At 40.6% G+C, this 17,281-nt stretch overlaps 1 protein-coding gene across 2 annotated transcripts in view; it reads left to right on the top strand.

Moving 5' to 3' along the window:
- The window catches only part of GOLM1 (golgi membrane protein 1), a 1,295,551-nt gene that overhangs the window by 811,917 nt on the left and 466,353 nt on the right, over positions 1-17,281 (top strand). The window lies entirely within an intron of this gene.

Genomic DNA, 17,281 nt, shown 5'->3' with positions numbered 1-17,281 from the left:
TCAGAAAGTAAATACTATGTTCCTTTTCTTGTACTAATTCCTCATGGCTTTGAGAAACCAGAAATGTGGAAAGAAGTGAGGAAGACTCTTGAAAAAAAAGCAGAAGGAAAGAGGTAGGGATTGTAGCCACGAGGTGAAAAAGCTTTGAAAGAAGTCATCTTAAAGTCAGACTTTTCATTCTGTAACAATGTCCACATGCCTTGTAAGATGCAGTTTATCCTCTATAAAAGCAGAACTGTGGCTGTCAGGCATTCTGGTCTGTCAGCAGATAAACCTTTCAGAGGCTACAAAACTCCCTCCTGCCCTTAATGCACCACAATCACAAGCCTTTCCCGATCTAAAACGAGGCGTGCTAATGCATTTAGGGATTAGAAGAGTTAGGAACTCAGACTATACCAAAATCAAAGGAAGGTGGAAAGGTATGTTGCAGAGAGATGAAAACTTTTCATCAAGATGCATCATTATGACAAGTAAATACATTTTGTGTCTGGTATTCATCCCCCATGAAAGCAAAACAAGAGTCCAAGCTAAATCATCCAGGCTGTTCCCCCCCTCCCCCCGTTATGGGAATGTACTCTTTAATGTTGTATGTTTCAAAGGAAGATGAAGACCTAGATATCACGTTCAGTTTATAGTACCTGGCAATGTTGTTAAAACTGGACCAAGTAGCTGCTGTGCGAATATCGAGAGTTATATACATGAAAAGGGGCTGTGGAATTGGCAGTAGTTCTGCTGGGATGAGCGTGGGATAGAAATGTGAGACGCATAGTGTATTGCTGTAACAGAAGGTTGTCTGGCTGATGCCATGGTTAGAATAGTCATACTGAAAGATGGATTAATTTGTTGAGATAAGATTTTGTAACCACTTTATGCATGAATGAAGGGTTAGTATGGAGAGTAACCTTATCTTTGTGAAATATCAAGTATGACAGCTCAGTCAGTAAAGCATGCAATTCAGAAATACTTCTGGTCGAATACTTGACAATTTCAACCAAGAAAGGTATTTTAAGTAAGAAGATATTTCAAGCTCAAACAGAGGAATAGTCAATTTTCCAAGACAAAGTACAGGTCCCAAGAGTCACAGGGGCCCACAGAAGTGAATTTGTGAAGCAAATACATTTTGAAAAAACACAGTGTGCAACTTTAATTTCCTCCATCAGTGAACTGGAAAATTAATATTTGGTTGGCTATTTCTGCACTGGAAAATTAATTCAGTAGAGTACAGGGAGGCATGGCTCATAATAAAATTCCCTTCAAGAAAAGATAATTTACTAGATGTTATTTTTTCTTTCTTGCACTTTTTGCCCTTGCTCCCTGTTGACCATCAAACCCTTTGTTGGCCTCTCAGCCCATTTTTGCCCCCTCACCGGATGAGAGCTGACCAAGAAGGAGCTGTGATTCATGACTTCCGAATCAAGATTCTCATTCTCATGCTGTTCAGTGGTATTTTCTGGGTGTTGGATAAAGTATCAGCAAGATAAAGAAGTTTGCCTTTTGTGTAGACAAGATTGAAATTGTACTTTTGCAATCTCAACATGTTACATTGCAGTCTGGTTGAGTTGAATGGCATAGGCTTTCTCAAAATAGTGACTAGAGACTGGTGATCTGTTTCAGTCAGGATAGGTCTACCATAAATCGAACATGCAAACACAATTGCCAACAGTTCTTTATCTGAGCATACTGCATTTCAGTTTGGGTTAGAGTTCTAGATGCATAGGCAACAGGTTGATCCTCTTGAAGAATGACTGCACCAAGACCAAATTTTGAAGCATCACAGGAAAGAATAACCAGTTTATGAACATGATGATATCTGAAAGTTGGTGGACTGGCAATTCTCTGTTTCAGGACATCAAATGCTCTCTGGTGGTGGTCCAACCATGACCAAGATACATCTTTACATGTTAGCTCTCTGTAAGCGGTGCTGCTAGTTGGCTCAAGTTTGGAATGAGCTTGCCTAGGTATTTAACCATGCCGAGAAAACGTTGAAGGACTTGAACATTGTCTGGAGCTAGCATCTCAAGAATAACTGTTCGTTTCGAAGGCTCTGGTCGTAAGCCTGAACTTGTAAACAAATGACCAACATAAGAGACTTCTCGTAACCTGAACCTGCATTTTTGAGGATTTAGCTTAAGATTCACTTGACATGTTCTTTCCAAAACTTTTTTGAGGTTTCTGTCATGCTCATCTTCACTGTTACCTCCTAGTAGAATATCATCTACTATAATAGCATGAGAATATCCAGAAAAAGTTGCTCTATTACACCTTGAAAGACTTCACTGGCAGGATTTATCCCAAGTAACATTCTCAAAAATCTGTACCTGCCAAAAGGAGTACTGCACATAGTTAGCAACGAGGAGTTTTGGTCAAGCAAAATTTGCCAAAATGAACTAAGAAAACAGTGGCATTTGGCATCATAGCTGCGACTTCTTCGACTGTACGCATTGGATGATGAGGTCTTTTCAGTGCTTTGTTCAAATCTTGTGGATCAATACATATTCTGATGTCAACTGAGCTTTTCTTATGAGCTAACACTATGGAAGATACCTATTCAGTCAGTTCTTCTACCGGACAGATCACATTTGTTGCACCATTTTATCTAGCTTGGCTTTGACTCTTCTCTGCATAGCTGCTGGAACTTTCTGGACTGGCCTGACAAGTGGGCTGACATCTGGGTCTAACTTCATGGAGTACACAACTGGAAGCTCGCCTAGTTTGTCTTCAAAAAAATCAGCATAGATAGAAAAAATATACTGGGCGAAATTAAAGAAGTGGTCTTTCCAACTAACATGATGGACTTCTTTATTAAATGAAAGCAGCCCCATTTTCAAACTGTCTCTGAGCCCTAATAATGACTGTACGTGCCTTTTGACCATAAAAAATAAGTCATAGCTTATCCCAGCAGAGTAACATGAAAGTACTACTGAGCCTTCAGTTTGAATCTCTTCACCACCAAAAGCAACAAGCTTCGCACACTTTGCCAAATCAAGCTTTTCACTAGCACGTACTCTAGCAAATGTCTCTGCAGATACAACATTGCACTTTGAACCTATGTCAACTTTGAGCTCTTTGGGTTTTCTATTTATCCGGACAGTACAAAATACTTCATTCTTTGCCTATAAATCTACTGCATTGACCGTTTCATGAAGCACTGACGCATCATTAACATAAAAAGTAGGGTCACAGCTTTCTAATTGATCAACTTGTTTCTCTGAAATGCTCCCTTTTAATAAAAGAATGTGCCCCTTTTGATTTATAAAACCTTTTGAAATGATTCCACTTATTGCATTTGTGACATTGCTGACCAAAAGCTAAATTTTTTACCCTTTTAGGCTCATGATTGCCACCACAGTTATGACAGCAATAAAAGTGGGTGGCAGCCCATTCTTTGAGTTTACTGACTCACTCTTGTGCTTCACTGAGACTGTGCGTACTCTGGAACTTGTTAGAAAGGTATGGGGTTTCCCTGTGACTATTGCAGGGCTTATAGTTGCTGCCATGTGTTTGGGCCTGTTTCTTTTAACCAAGTGCTGCATACTATCAGCATTAGCCTTAGGAGTTACTGGAAGCATGCATCTCATCTGTAAGCATGTTTGTGCACTTTTCTGTAAGCTCGTATATCTAACAAATCTCAGTGGCCTTATTCAAAGTTAAATCACTGTCACAATGCAAAATCTTTCTCACAGCATCATCTTTAATACCACACACACACTAGTCTGTCTTTCATCACCTTATCACTTAAGTCACCAAATCTGCATGGTTTAGCCTTGCTTCTCACATCAGCTATATATGCTGCAAAAGTTTCCCCAGACTTTTGATCCCTAGAGTAAAATAAGTGCCTTTCCATTGTAACATTCTTTTGGTGGTTACACATTTCTCTAAATTTACGTTTCAACCATTTTGGGTCTTCCCTTGACTCAGCTGGTACAACTGTATGATGATGTTCTTCATCTCACATTGCTGCAGTCATAACTTATGGGTAGTCCGCTGTCCTCGGTCGGCCCGAATACCAAAGTATTAGGCTGACGTCGGTCATGGGCGCTCAGATCTGACGTCAGAGCGTCAAGGTATTAAAGCGCATGACCGACGTCATTTCCTCAGTCTTTTTTGCCGCATGGTCCGAAGCAGAAGCAGCGTTTGCAAGTGCCGTTCGGCGTTCTGAAATTTTCGTATTCTGAGTTTCAGACCGATACCAAGTTGGGCTAAGTACCCCGTTGGGGAATATTTTTGTTTTTTCTTGCCTCAGTTACTTCCGGATGTCAGAAAAAGTGAATAATTGTATTTCTTGTGGGAAACAGATACCGCATAGGGATTACCACTCTCTTTGTATTCCTTGTTTGGGACCTGAGCACGACGTAGTAGGGTGTCGCTTTTGTGCTAGATTTAATAAGCGCATCATTAAACGTAGGTTAGATTGTGCTAGGCTTGTCTTGATGGCGGTGTAATTACAATATGCCGTCGGATCCTCCGACGCCCGCTACCGCGAAGAAGCGCAAAGATAAATCTTTAAAGTCCAAACAGGATGACTCGTCCATTCCGGACGCCGGTTCTTTAGACACCACGGTGGATTCGGTTGATCCGGCCGAAGTTTCAACTGAGTCTCAGGGGGAGAACTGAAAAACCACAAAACCACAAACTAGTGAATCCAAGGAGCAGAATTAAGAGGCACACTCAAGATAATAGTGAAGCGCTTTTCGTTTATGACACAAACATAAACTTCATCAGACATTTTGAGACACAATCGAATACGTTTAAATACACAAATCCACCCAATCAAATTAGATTTAGTTACAACTCTTAATTTAAAGAAACAGTGTTAAAACAGTATTTAAAACAGTAGAATAAGACAATAAAATAAAATAATATAAAATAGTAAAATGGTCAACACCTCCTTCTACACTAAATGTATCATGTTACAAACTTGATATAAAGTTTAAAGCCTGCACCTATCTTGTTTACATAAGCACAAGTATAGAAAATATATATATGATGTACAGAATAGAAAAAATGTATGAAAAAAAAATATATATATATATGTTTTCACAAAGGGTTTTAGCGTTTTATATGTATATATATATATATATATATATATATATATATATATATATATTTTTCATACATTTTTTCTATTCTGTACATCATATATATATTTTCTATACTTGTGCTTATGTAAACAAGATAGGTGCAGGCTTTAAACTTTATATCAAGTTTGTAACATGATACATTTAGTGTCGAAGGAGGTGTTGACCATTTTACTATTTTATATTATTTTATTTTATTGTCTTATTCTACTGTTTTAAATACTGTTTTAACACTGTTTCTTTAAATTAAGAGTTGTAACTAAATCTAATTTGATTGGGTGGATTTGTGTATTTAAACGTATTCGATTGTGTCTCAAAATGTCTGATGAAGTTTATGTTTGTGTCATAAACGAAAAGCGCTTCACTATTATCTTGAGTCTCAGGGGGAGACGTTGGTTTTGCAAGATGTGGCCTCTCAGGAGTCAGGTCAGGCTGAGGGGGCCTCTCAGGTTACTGTTCTCCCTTCTTTGCCTAAGGTGGTTAGGCCTTCTCCTTCTGTCTCTAAGGTGCCTTCCAAAGGCAGGCCGGGTTTGCCTTCCACAGGTGTCAGTCCTAGTTCTGCAGGTTCTGTGCCTAAAAAACACATGCTTAAAATGGCAGAAGATTTAATTACTTTAATCAGGGGTTCTATGCCCCCTCCTGATAAGAGGCCTAGGGTGGAACCAGAAATGGAAAGTTTGGAGCAGGCTTCAGATTACTCAGAGTCTTCGGCTGAAGACATTCAGGATTTTCCTCCTTATTCTGATTCAGACGCAGAGGATTCCACTCCTTCTGCTTCTCCTCCAGAGGATTTTTCTTTTTCAGAAACCCTGCATTCCATGAGGGAGCATTTTAAATGGGAAGGTCAGGATTTCTCAGATTCCAGGAAGAGGCTTAGGGAATTTTTGTTTTACCACAGCATAGGCCCTTGGCTATACCTCCTGTTTTGGATGTTGTTCAAGACGTTTTCTCTGAGGCTTCCCTTAATCCAGACTCTTTGCCTCCTGCCAGTTAAGCCAGATAGGTATTACAGAGTGCCTGAGGCTCATAAATATCTGTATAAGAGCCCTAGGGCCGACCCAGAAACTATTAGCCAGGGACCTAAGGGTGTCAGGGCTTCTGTTGTAAAGAATCCAGTTCCTTTGGATAAGGATGCTAGAGCTTTGGAAAGGTGGGGTAAGAAAGTGTATACCTCTTCCACTTTAGCAATGAGGGCTTTGAATTGCCAGTTTCATATGTTGAAGTACCAGAATTTTCTCCTTACTCAGTTAAAATCTAAAATGGATGCTTTGGCAGAGGGCATAGAGTGTAAGGAATTACAGGATTTGGTACATGCCTCTGATCAGGTGGGTAAGCATGCTTTGCAGTGTGGTTTTGATGCTTTGCAGGCTTCTTCCAGGGTGGCTGCCACTGGTTCAGTTATTCGCAGGCACGCCTGGCTTAAGGATCAGAATTTGTCAGAGCATGTTAAAGCTAGGATTTTAGATGCTCCTTTGCAGTCTGAAGTTTTGTTTGGTTCTCCTGTGGAGTCTGTCTTGAAAAAAAATGGAAGACAAGGCTAAGTCTATGCAGACTGTTAAAGATTTTTTGCAGGTGCAGCCCCCTAAGTTTAGCAGGAACTGGCCTGCTAAGGGTTGGACTTACCCTTCTTCTGATTCACAGTCTAGGGGTAGATCTAGACGTGGTAGGGGCAGAGCTCAGAGTTCTTTCAGGCCTAGACCGTGGAGTTCACCAGCACAATCTACAGGTGAGGGCAGGGGCCAGTCCTTTCGTAAACAGGCCCAATGACCTGCATCTCCAGCTGCCAGATCCTTCCTGTCTGGCAGCTCCTTTGGGAGGAAAGTTGGCACTCTTCAAGCAAAATTGGTTTCTAGTCACCCAGGACAAATGGGTGTTGGACATTATAGACCGAGGCTACAAGTTTTATTTCCATACATTGCCTCCTTTCAAAGGCATGCCAGACGTTCCTCCTCAGCAAAGGGTAGAGGCTCACAAACAGATTTCTTTACTTCTTCAAATGGGGGCTATACAGCAGGTCCCTCTGTCAGAAGTGGGCCTCGGATTTTACTCGCCTATTTCTTGTACCAAAGAAAGGAAACACTTGGAGGCCAATCTTGGATCTATCTATCCTCAACACATATCTGGACATTCCAAAATTCAAAATGTTGACGTTGCAACAACTTCTGCCTCTGTTGGGCAAAGATCACTGGATGGTAACTCTGGATCTCAAAGAGGCTTATCTTCATGTTCCTATCAGGCTCAGTTGCAGGAGATTCCTGCGTTTGGCTGGGACTTTACATTATCAGTTCTCTGCATTGCCCTTTGGCTTATCTACTGCGCCCAGAGTATTCACAAAAGTTCTGGCTCCAGTGATAGCCTTCTTCAGGTTAAGAGGAATACAAATTTATCCTTATTTGGACGATTGCCTGATTCTTGCTCAAGACAAGCACGAGCTTCTTCACCATCTACAGTATGTTATGACAGTGTTAAGGTGCCTAGGGTATTCTGTGAACGAAACAAAGTCCAGTCTAGTACCCTCTCAGGAAATGTGCTTTCTGGGTGTGAGACTGAATACAGCTTCCCAGATGGCCTTTTTGACCCCGGACAAGCAAATGAATCGTACACTTTACTTCCATCAATTGTCTCTACGGTCCAGGCTGACTGCAAGGACAGTCCAAGCCTTGGGGTTCATGGCATCTTGTATTCTGGTGCTTCCCAATGCCAAACTGCATATGAGGAAGCTACAATGGTATCTCAAAAATGTATGGACACAACACTGCCAAGATCTGGACACTGTCATTCAGATAATACCTTGCATTCAAAAGGAATTTTTGTGGTGGGCTCAGGAATGTCACCTAAACAAGGGACTCTCTGTGACCCGACCAGAGGCGAGTCAGATTTTAGCGACAGATGCCTCGGACAAGGCCTGGGGAGCACACCTCAATGGAAAATGGGTTCAAGCCACGTGGCCTGCCAGACTTCAACATTTACATATCAACTTGAAGGAAATGTTAGCAGTCCAGTTTGCATTGATGGCTTTCAAGGATTTACTTCTCCCAGGGCAGGTGTTGATTCAAACAGACAACACAACTGTCATGTGGTACATCAACAAGCAAGGGGAACCCATTCGTACCCTCTTTGCAGGCAAGCTATGATTTTGTGGGAGACTGCTCTCAGTTTGCAACTCACTCTTCAAGCAAGGTTTCTGCCAGGAGCACAGAACTCCTTAGCAGATGTTTTGAGCAGACGGATAGTGGATCCCCACGAGTGGAAATTGGATCCTCATGTATTTCAACGGTTGACAATGATATGGGGGACTCCAGACATAGATCTGTTCGCTTCTCCACTAAATTTCCAGGTGCCAAAGTTTTGCACAAAGATGTTTCATCCCACAGCTTGGAAAGTGGATGCTCTGTTATTCAGTTGGAGCAATCTTCACGTCTATGCCTTTCCGCCTCTGCCTCTTCTTCCAAAGGTTCTCTTGAAGGTCAAACAAGACAAGCCATCCATGATTCTAATAGCTCCAGACTGGCCTCGACAGCACTGGTACCCTCTGCTGAGGAGTTTAGTACGGGAACCTCCTTACCCTTTGCCTTTGATTCCGCACCTTTTGACTCAGGAGGGCAATCATTTCCTCAATGTCAGGATTCAGTCCCTGCATCTAACAGCCTGGCATATTCTGTTCTAGAACCTGGAGGGTCGCAGCTTCCTCAACAAGTTTTGAATGTTATTTTGGAGGCCAGGAGGCCTAGTACAAGGAAAGTTTATGCTGATAAATGGAGGAGATTTTTTATTTGGAGCAAAGCAAAGAGCTTTGATGTTTCCAGGCCTGATTTGAGTGTTTCTCTTCAATATCTTACAGAATTATTGGACAAGGGTTTGTCTTTCTCCTCTATAAAAGTTCATGCTGCAGCCATTTCTGCTCACTATGACTGTGATCCACCATTATTCTCTCATCCTTTGTTTAAGCAATTCCTTAGAGGGGCAAAGAACATAAGACTCCCGCGTAGAGCTCCTACTCCTGCTTGGGATCTCAATTTTGTGTTGGAAAAACTTACTTTACCTCCTTTTGAACCTGCAGCTACGGCTGAGTTAAAGTTTTTGTCTTGGAAGACTGCTTTTTTTGTTGGCCATTACGTCTGCTAGAAGGGTTTCTGAATTACAGGCTCTAATGGCAGTTGAACCCTTCCTAATTTTTCATAAGGACAGGGTATCTCTGCGTACTAACCCTACTTTTATGCCTAAAGTGGTTTCAAATGTGGCCTTGAACCAATCTATTCATTTGCCTACTTTTTATGCAGATCCCCAAAATAAAGGGGAGAAAATTTTGCACACTTTGGATATTCACAGGCAGTTGCGTTATTATTTGAGCAAGACTAAAGGGTTCAGACAGTCTCAGCAGTTGTTTGTTTCTTTTGCTTTGGGTTCTCAGGAAACCTGTTTCAAAACAAACTATTTCTAAGTGGATTGGCTTTTGTATTGCTTTTGTTATTCTCATCATGGTAAGGAGATTCCAGCTGGAATCAGGCCTCACTCCACTAGGGCTACTGCCACTTCTACTGCTTTTTAAGGGGTAGCTACTTAAGATATTTCGGAAGCAGCTACTTGGAGTTCAGTGCACACTTTTCTAAACATTACCATCTTCCTCTTTATTCCAAATCTAGGGCTGGATTTGCCACTGCAATCTTACAGGGCATTTTAGCAGCCCCAATGCTTTATGATTTTGCCAGCCTCCCTTTACCTCTGCTTTGGGATTCTACCCATAAGTTATGACTGCAGCAATGTGAGATGAAGAACATAGTACAGTTTTGTACCTACCATAAATGTAGATGTTCAAGATCCACATTGCTGCAGTCCAATTACCCTCCCTCCTTCCCCTCTGTAGTTTGGAGTGGTGGTATGATTTGGGTTGTAGCTGTTTTTTGTACATGGTTTTAGGGAGTTATTCTGTTTTTGGCTGTGGCCTTTATTTTTAGGGCCTTCTGACATCTGGGGCAAGAAAAGACTGAGGAAATGACGTCGGTCATGCGCTTTAATACCTTGACGCTCTGACGTCAGATCTGAGCGCCCATGACCGACGTCAGCCTAATACTTTGGTATTCGGGCCGACCGAGGACAGCGGACTACCCATAAGTTATGACTGCAGCAATGTGGATCTTCGAACATCTACATTTATGGTAGGTACAAAACTGTACTTTTTTTCCCCACTCCTGCAAAGACAACAGGTGTATACATGAATGAACGCTCCTTTTCAATTGGTTCTGAACCAGCTAAATTAAACAGAATAAATGGCTTTGTACGATCATCTTTATCAGAAAATGCAGCCTGTATGAAAATATTGTATTTTTGCTCAAACACTCCCCAATTCTCTGCAGTATTAACAAGTGGAGTTGATCTATGAAATCCTTCAGCCATGCCAACAAGTTATAGTAAAACACAATGCAATCCTGGCCCACTTATAATCGTATATGAACAAGTTGCTCTGTATGCCTGTAATAACATTCAAATGCACAGTAAACTCTTCGGAATACTGTACTTTGTGAAATATGCTTTGAAATGGCTGTATTTTCCAAAATAACTACTGTAATACTGAGCAAACATACAAACACTTCCTATACTTCAGACAACTCGACTAGCTTTGATTAATGAGAAAAAGTAGTGCTTAGTGAACAAATACAGTTGCTTCCCTTGTTTTATTCATTTTATGTGATTTGGACTTTATTTCAAACATATTCTGTAGTTAGTTTGACTATTTCTGTTAATATGTCATGATTTTGAATATTTCTGTTACTTAGAAAAGTGTTCTGAATGCCCCGTTTCATATTTTCTGAATAAGAAATAGTTTGAGCAAGTTTTAATACCTGAAATTCATGTCTGACCTGTTTTGAGAGTTATACATGCAGCAGGAGTAATTCACTCCTGTATATTCCTCCAGTCTTAACTGAGTGCTTCTCGGCCTCAAAGTTGAGGAATCTGGATCCCATTCTGGCACCATGTCACTCGTCTCTCTAGTATAGATGACGAATAGGTGGAGTTGTGCATTTCTATGCTTTATTACATAGAAACACATCAGGATGGATAGCAGCATTACAAAATATAATACTGATTTAACAGACTACACAGACATACATACTTACATCTCAACAGCTTACTACAAAATGGCAGTCAGGCTCACACATGCTCAGTATTTATACACTTGTGCAAGCCCCTATAAAACTTTTTAAAGGCATACATACATATTTATCTACAGAAGTGGTGTGTCAGTATTCATTAAAGATAAATACACCTCCAGATTGGTTAAACACTGTGATTCCCTGGAGGTACTTCAGGTGCAATTAGCTATTGGTAGGACACCTATTCAATTCATTGCCAGCTACTGGACCCCCTCCATGAATCAGTTTACACAATGTGCCTATTTGGATCTACATGAGTCTATGAAGATACATCTGAACACCGTGGTTTTGGGTGACTTTAACTACTCATCCATTGACTGGGTAAATTACTAGTGCTCAAACTCACTTGCCCAAAGGTTCCTCGACTTCTTTAACTCCAGTGCCCTGGACCAGCTGGTTGACACCCCCACAAGGGGTGCCAGCATCCTGGATCTTGTCCTTACCAATATGGGGGACCACTGTAGCACCCCCACTGTGAGGTCTTTCCTGGTGAGATCTTACCACAAAACAGTCTCATTGGAAGTAACTGTCACACCTGACCCACCCCCAGCAGCAAATAACCTAAGAAACTTCTCCAAAGCAGATTATAACCTCTTACAGGATGGTATAAATAGCTTCACTGTACCCCCACCCCCTTAGATGGAACTGGCAACTATGCCGAGGTCTACACCAGTGCTATTTACAAACACCTGTATAACTGCATTGACTTGGCCATACCTGATAGAACTAAAACAGGCTTCTCAAGGAAGAACAAACTTGCCTGATGGACAACTGGCATTGACAGGCTTTACAATAAAAGGAAGAAATTGCTGTCAGGGTAAGAGGGAGCCAAGCCCTAAACTGGAAACACTCCCGGCTCAGCTTAAACAAATGAATAAGATTTCTGGTGAAGTCCTCCAAAGCAAACTACAAGTGCAAATTAGCTTCCTCAACTAAGGACAACCATAAGGCGTTCTTTAGTTACATCCATGACCTAAAAGGAAAGGCCCAGATTTGTGCCGTACTGGTAGTTAATGATGCCACATATACTGAGCCTGTGGACATAGCTAGCCTGTTGGCCGACAGGTTCTGTGAAAACTCTACCTGTCCCCTACCTTGCATCTCTAAAGGGCAGGTCATAAATGCCTTCTCTAAGGGCAAAAATGCATCTATTGGACCTGATATCCCAGGAAGTGTCCCGCATAGGCTTCAACAAGAATTACCAGCACTAGCGGGTATTCTTTTTTTTCAGTCATAGTTATACCATTCCTCTCAACTGTACAGATTTTTGCAGAATGTCCAGATTTTTACCTCGTATTTTTGGTCTGCTCCTTGTAAAATCTGTGGTTTTCTGGAAAATCATTGAAGATTGAAGTCACTAAATAATACTAAATAATGACAGACATTTGAGTTTCAGACTTTATATCATTCAGAAAATTCATAATAATGCAAAACCTGTTATTCTAGCAACTGCTAAGTTTATAGGAGTAGTATTTAAATTCTCTCCCTATTTTTGGATCTTTGTCCCCCCCCATTCTTCCTGGCTTTGTCCAGATTTCTTGCACTAAGAGGTTGAGAGGTATGGTCATAGTCTAAGCACTGGCTTCATCCCAGCTGAATGGAAAATGACCACCGTTATTCCTTTGAACAAAGGTGGTGCTACCACTGACCCCAGGAATTGTAGCACTTACCCTGGGAACTACAGCCTTTTAGCCTGACTAGCCTTATCTGCAAGGCCATGGAGCGAATCGTCATGGACCTTATCAACACAGATATAGGTAGTTTCCAAATTCTTGACTCTACTCCATTTCGATTTGTCAAAGGAGAGATCATGCCTGTTAAACCTGGTAGACTTTTTTGAGCCGGTCGCCAAAGCCTTGGATGAGGGGAAATCTGTGCATACAGCTTGCCAAGGCATTTGACACTATCCCCAATTTGGGCATCACTGACAAACTCGCCCAGCTAGGTATCAACCCTTATATCACTAGATGGGTTGCTAAATGTCTCAACGGTAGAACCCATATAGTCAAAATAGGGTAATCCATCTCCAGCAGCAGACCTGTAACCAGTAGTGTTCCACATGGATCAGTCCTGGGACCTATACTGTTTGGAATCTATTTCTCCAAAGTACAAGCAAAAACTAAAGGTCTGTGGCTGACAAAGTTTGCTGATGACTGCAAACTGGGAGCAGTCATAGAATCTCCATATGATGTCAACATCCTGCAAGAGGGTCTTACACAAACAAATGATTGACGCCAAAGCCATTGCCTTAAATTCAATGCAAAAAATGTGTAATCATCCCTTTCAGTAAGAGAGTTGTCTTTGCTAAGTACCATATCGATAGCAAACACCCCAGGTACGCACTCTGTAGTGAGAAACCTGGGCACACAGTTGGACAGCAACCTTACCTTTGGCCACCATTTCTCCACAGTGATAAAAAGGGCATTCTATACTGCTCATCTCATAAGTATGGGCATTGTCTCCAGAACAAAAGAAGTTATAACCTCCCTGTACTTTTCCCTCATCAGGGCAATAACAGAATACAACACCCCTTTTGGTATGTACCTTTCCAAGCACTTGCAGCAATTAGAGAGACCACAGAGGTTCCTCACAAAGAAAATTCAAGGTCTTCAGCATCTGTCCTGTGTGGATAATCTGAAATCATTGTCACTTTATTCTGTTTCATACAGACTACTCAGAGGCAATCTCTCCCTTGCATAGAAGGCAATCTCTGACACTGCTTTACTGGAAATGCTGCATATCCGTAATTCAAATGGTACACTGGTTATTCACTCTAAAGACCTTAACCTGGTATGTGACACTAACAGAACCTGCTGGAGGGAATTGTATCCCAGAGGTTACCACCCATTTGGAGCAGACTCCCACTTCATGTCAAACAGAGCACCACATTGGCCCTCTTCAAACGCAATCATGGCAATTGGATGAGTAATTGTAAATTCACCCAGGGTCCCACCTGTGTCCTTCTTGGACATTGGCAATAGGTGCTGATCGTGGAAATAAGGGTAGAACTTGGCTAGGCTTATAAGGGCCCTAGGGCCATTAGGCTAGTAACTTCCTATGAGATTTTACCAGTAGGGATGACTGCAAGTAGGGGTACAGAAAATGGGCAAGAGGGGCTGGAATTTACTGAAGAAATCTGGCAAAGGAACCAGGCTATTGAGAGCAAATAACTAGAAAAGTAATAGAGTGGGACAAGGCCAAGAAGACATTCATACTGCAGGCTAGAGACTGCCTTCCCTACCAGAAATTGATAACTGAATGTAGGCAAAGAGCAAGGGATAGGGAAATCTTAATTGGAGAACCTGCTCTGGTGGTATTTTTAGTTGAGTCTAGGACAGAAGCTGCTGCTAAAAAAAGAGTAATGAGTAGGGCATATAAAATTCTGCATGATAACTATAAGAATCAGAAGACATTAGAAAAAACTTGGGAAGAGAGACTGGAAAGCAATTTACAAGAGAACAATGGGAGGACATATGTATGGATCCCAGGTATCTATTTATTTATTTTTATTTTACATTTGTTTACCGGGCTAGTCCAGCTGGATTAATGTCCATTTTCAGTGGAGGCCCGGGGAGAAAAGCTCCAGAGGTTAAAAACAGTTATTGGAAATACATAAAAAGACAAAGTACAAATGTATTATACAAAGGGAAAAAAAATGTAAGTACAAATATTAAAGATCTTAACTAATCAAAATCATTCTAGGTCAGAAAGAAGTGAGGTCAGAGGTTAGCAACTAGCAAAACAATATAATAAGGTATCAAATCATAAACACAAACAATTCCTGTTTTTTTTTTTTTTAGTGAGTTAAGTAATATTTACAACAAAGGGATAATATCTCAGTTGAAGTAGAAGATGAAATACAAGTGGATAAGAAAAGTTTATAACAAACATAAGGGTGCCAACAGGCTAGTCTGGGTTGGTACAAGAGCAAAGCCAGAATTTATTAAGATGTATTAAAAGTTGTTTCTTAAATAGTGGGAGAGTAGGCAAAGAGGACAAACCAGATGAAAGATTATTCCATATTTTACCTACTGAGTTAGAGAAAAGGCAATTGCCTGCAGAATTCATAATTTTGGTAATATTAACAAGTGATTTATCAGAGGAACGTAGTTGTTTCAGGTTGATATAAGGAGTCAAGAGGTTAGAAAGAGCTGGTGTTTTAGAAGGTTAGTATAGAATTTTGTGTGCTATTAAGAGTTGTTGAAAAATGAGCTTGTTAGGGAGTTCCAGCCAGTGTAGTTGTTTTAGGTTTAGACAGTGGTGAGCTCTAAATTGGGAAGTGGTGGCAAAGCGGGCAATATTGTGGTAAGATGTAGTAAGTTTCTTAAGGTTACTTTTAAATAGATTAGTGTAAATAGAGGAAGCATACAAAAGGGTAGAGATAAGGTGTGTTTGGGCTAAGGTTATCCTAGCTTCAGGTGTGAGGAAGGGCTTTATTCTGTATAGGGATCCAATCTTTTTATTAACAGCTTTTATTGTGGTGTTGATGTGGCAATCATAGTTGAGATTATTATCGATAATAACACCAAGAAGTTTAGTTGAGGAGTCAGGAGAGATTATGGTGTTGTCAGTTGCAGTAATACAGAAGTTTATCAAAGTAGATTTACGGGTAGGTGAGAAGAGTAATAATTTAGTTTTCTTGGGGTTAAGGAGTAGACAGCGATTGGAGAACCACTGTTCAACAGTTGAGAAGGCTGATTGTGTTTGAAACTGGAGTTCTGTTTGAGAAGAGGCAGTGCAAATTATAGTGGAGTCCTCTGCATATTGTATGCAGGTAGTATTAGGTAAAGATGATTGAAGGTCATTAATAAAGATAGAAAATAGAAGTGGGCCTAGGATAGACCCTTGAGGTACTCCTAAAGAGATAGGAAGGAGAGTAGAGAGAGAATTTTTCCAGAGTACAGCTTGCTGACGATTTACAAGATAGGAAGAGAACCAGGTAAGGGAAGAAGGCTCCAGGGCCAGAGATTTTAATGTGTGCAAGAGAAGTGTATGATTAACCATGGCAAAGGCTTTTGATAGGTCTACGAAAAGCGAAGATGTAAGTTTGTTGTTGTTACGGTTTAAGTTAATAGTGTTGGTGAAGGAGAGAAGAGCTGTGGTAGTACTGTGATCAGGTCTAAAACCGTGTTGAGTGTCAGCTAGAAGGCTATTCTTGAGGAGGTGGTTGAGCAGTTGTTTATGTATGCATTTTTCTGTGATTTTAGCTAAGGGGGATAAAAGTGCTATGGGATGATAGTTGGAGAAGTCATAAGATTTGCCTCCTTTGTGGAGGGGTATGATATGTGATATCTTCCAGATTGTTGGGAAAATACCTTCTTTTATTGATCTGTTTGTCAAGATAGAGACAGGGTAAGCAATGGCTTTTGCTGCTAGTTGCAGGAATTCAGCAGGAAGTTTGTCTGCAGAAGGGGTGGTAGGTTTGAGTTTTTGGATGAGAGATTGTATATAAGAGGTAGAAACCAGTTCTTATCCAGTATCCATTTGATAAGTTTACTATCCGGTGTGTAAATTGTAATGAAGGAGTTCTTGAATCCAGTACTATGTTCCTTATGGGAGTTGGGTTCCCCTCCAATGCAATTTTGTTAAAATAATTATTCTGATCTTTTATTATTCTTTAAAATTTGGACAAAATACTTCCTATCGCTCTTAATACATCAGGTTATTCACAAATGTTTCTGCGCACCCTCTTTTTTTTTTTTTTTTTTTATCATTTTTTTCAAAAGAAGGCATTCATCCAAGAAATGTTCCTGTAAGTTGGTCATTCCGGCTGCTCTTGCAAATTGCCCCTTCACTACCACTCTTTTCTGTGCAAGTGGATGAACATTATTGAAATGAAGAAAACCATTAGAATATGTCGGTTTGCTATAAATTCTAGATGTATAACTGCTAGTAGATATATGTTTTGTCAACCATGCATCTAAATATGCTATGCTTTCTTCACCTATCTCATGTGTGGACTTGAAGAAACTTGCGCTTTCATTAATATAATCAAGAAAGCTTAGTATTTTCTCCTTATTTCACACAATAAAGATGTCATCCAAATGTCTA

Source organism: Protopterus annectens, chromosome 2.part0 (assembly GCF_019279795.1).
Source record: "Protopterus annectens isolate FY-2018-M chromosome 2.part0, PAN1.0, whole genome shotgun sequence".
NCBI classification, from domain to species: domain Eukaryota; kingdom Metazoa; phylum Chordata; order Ceratodontiformes; family Protopteridae; genus Protopterus; species Protopterus annectens.
The sequence above is the reverse complement of the archived record's forward strand: the minus strand, read 5'-3'. Positions and strand labels throughout refer to the sequence as shown.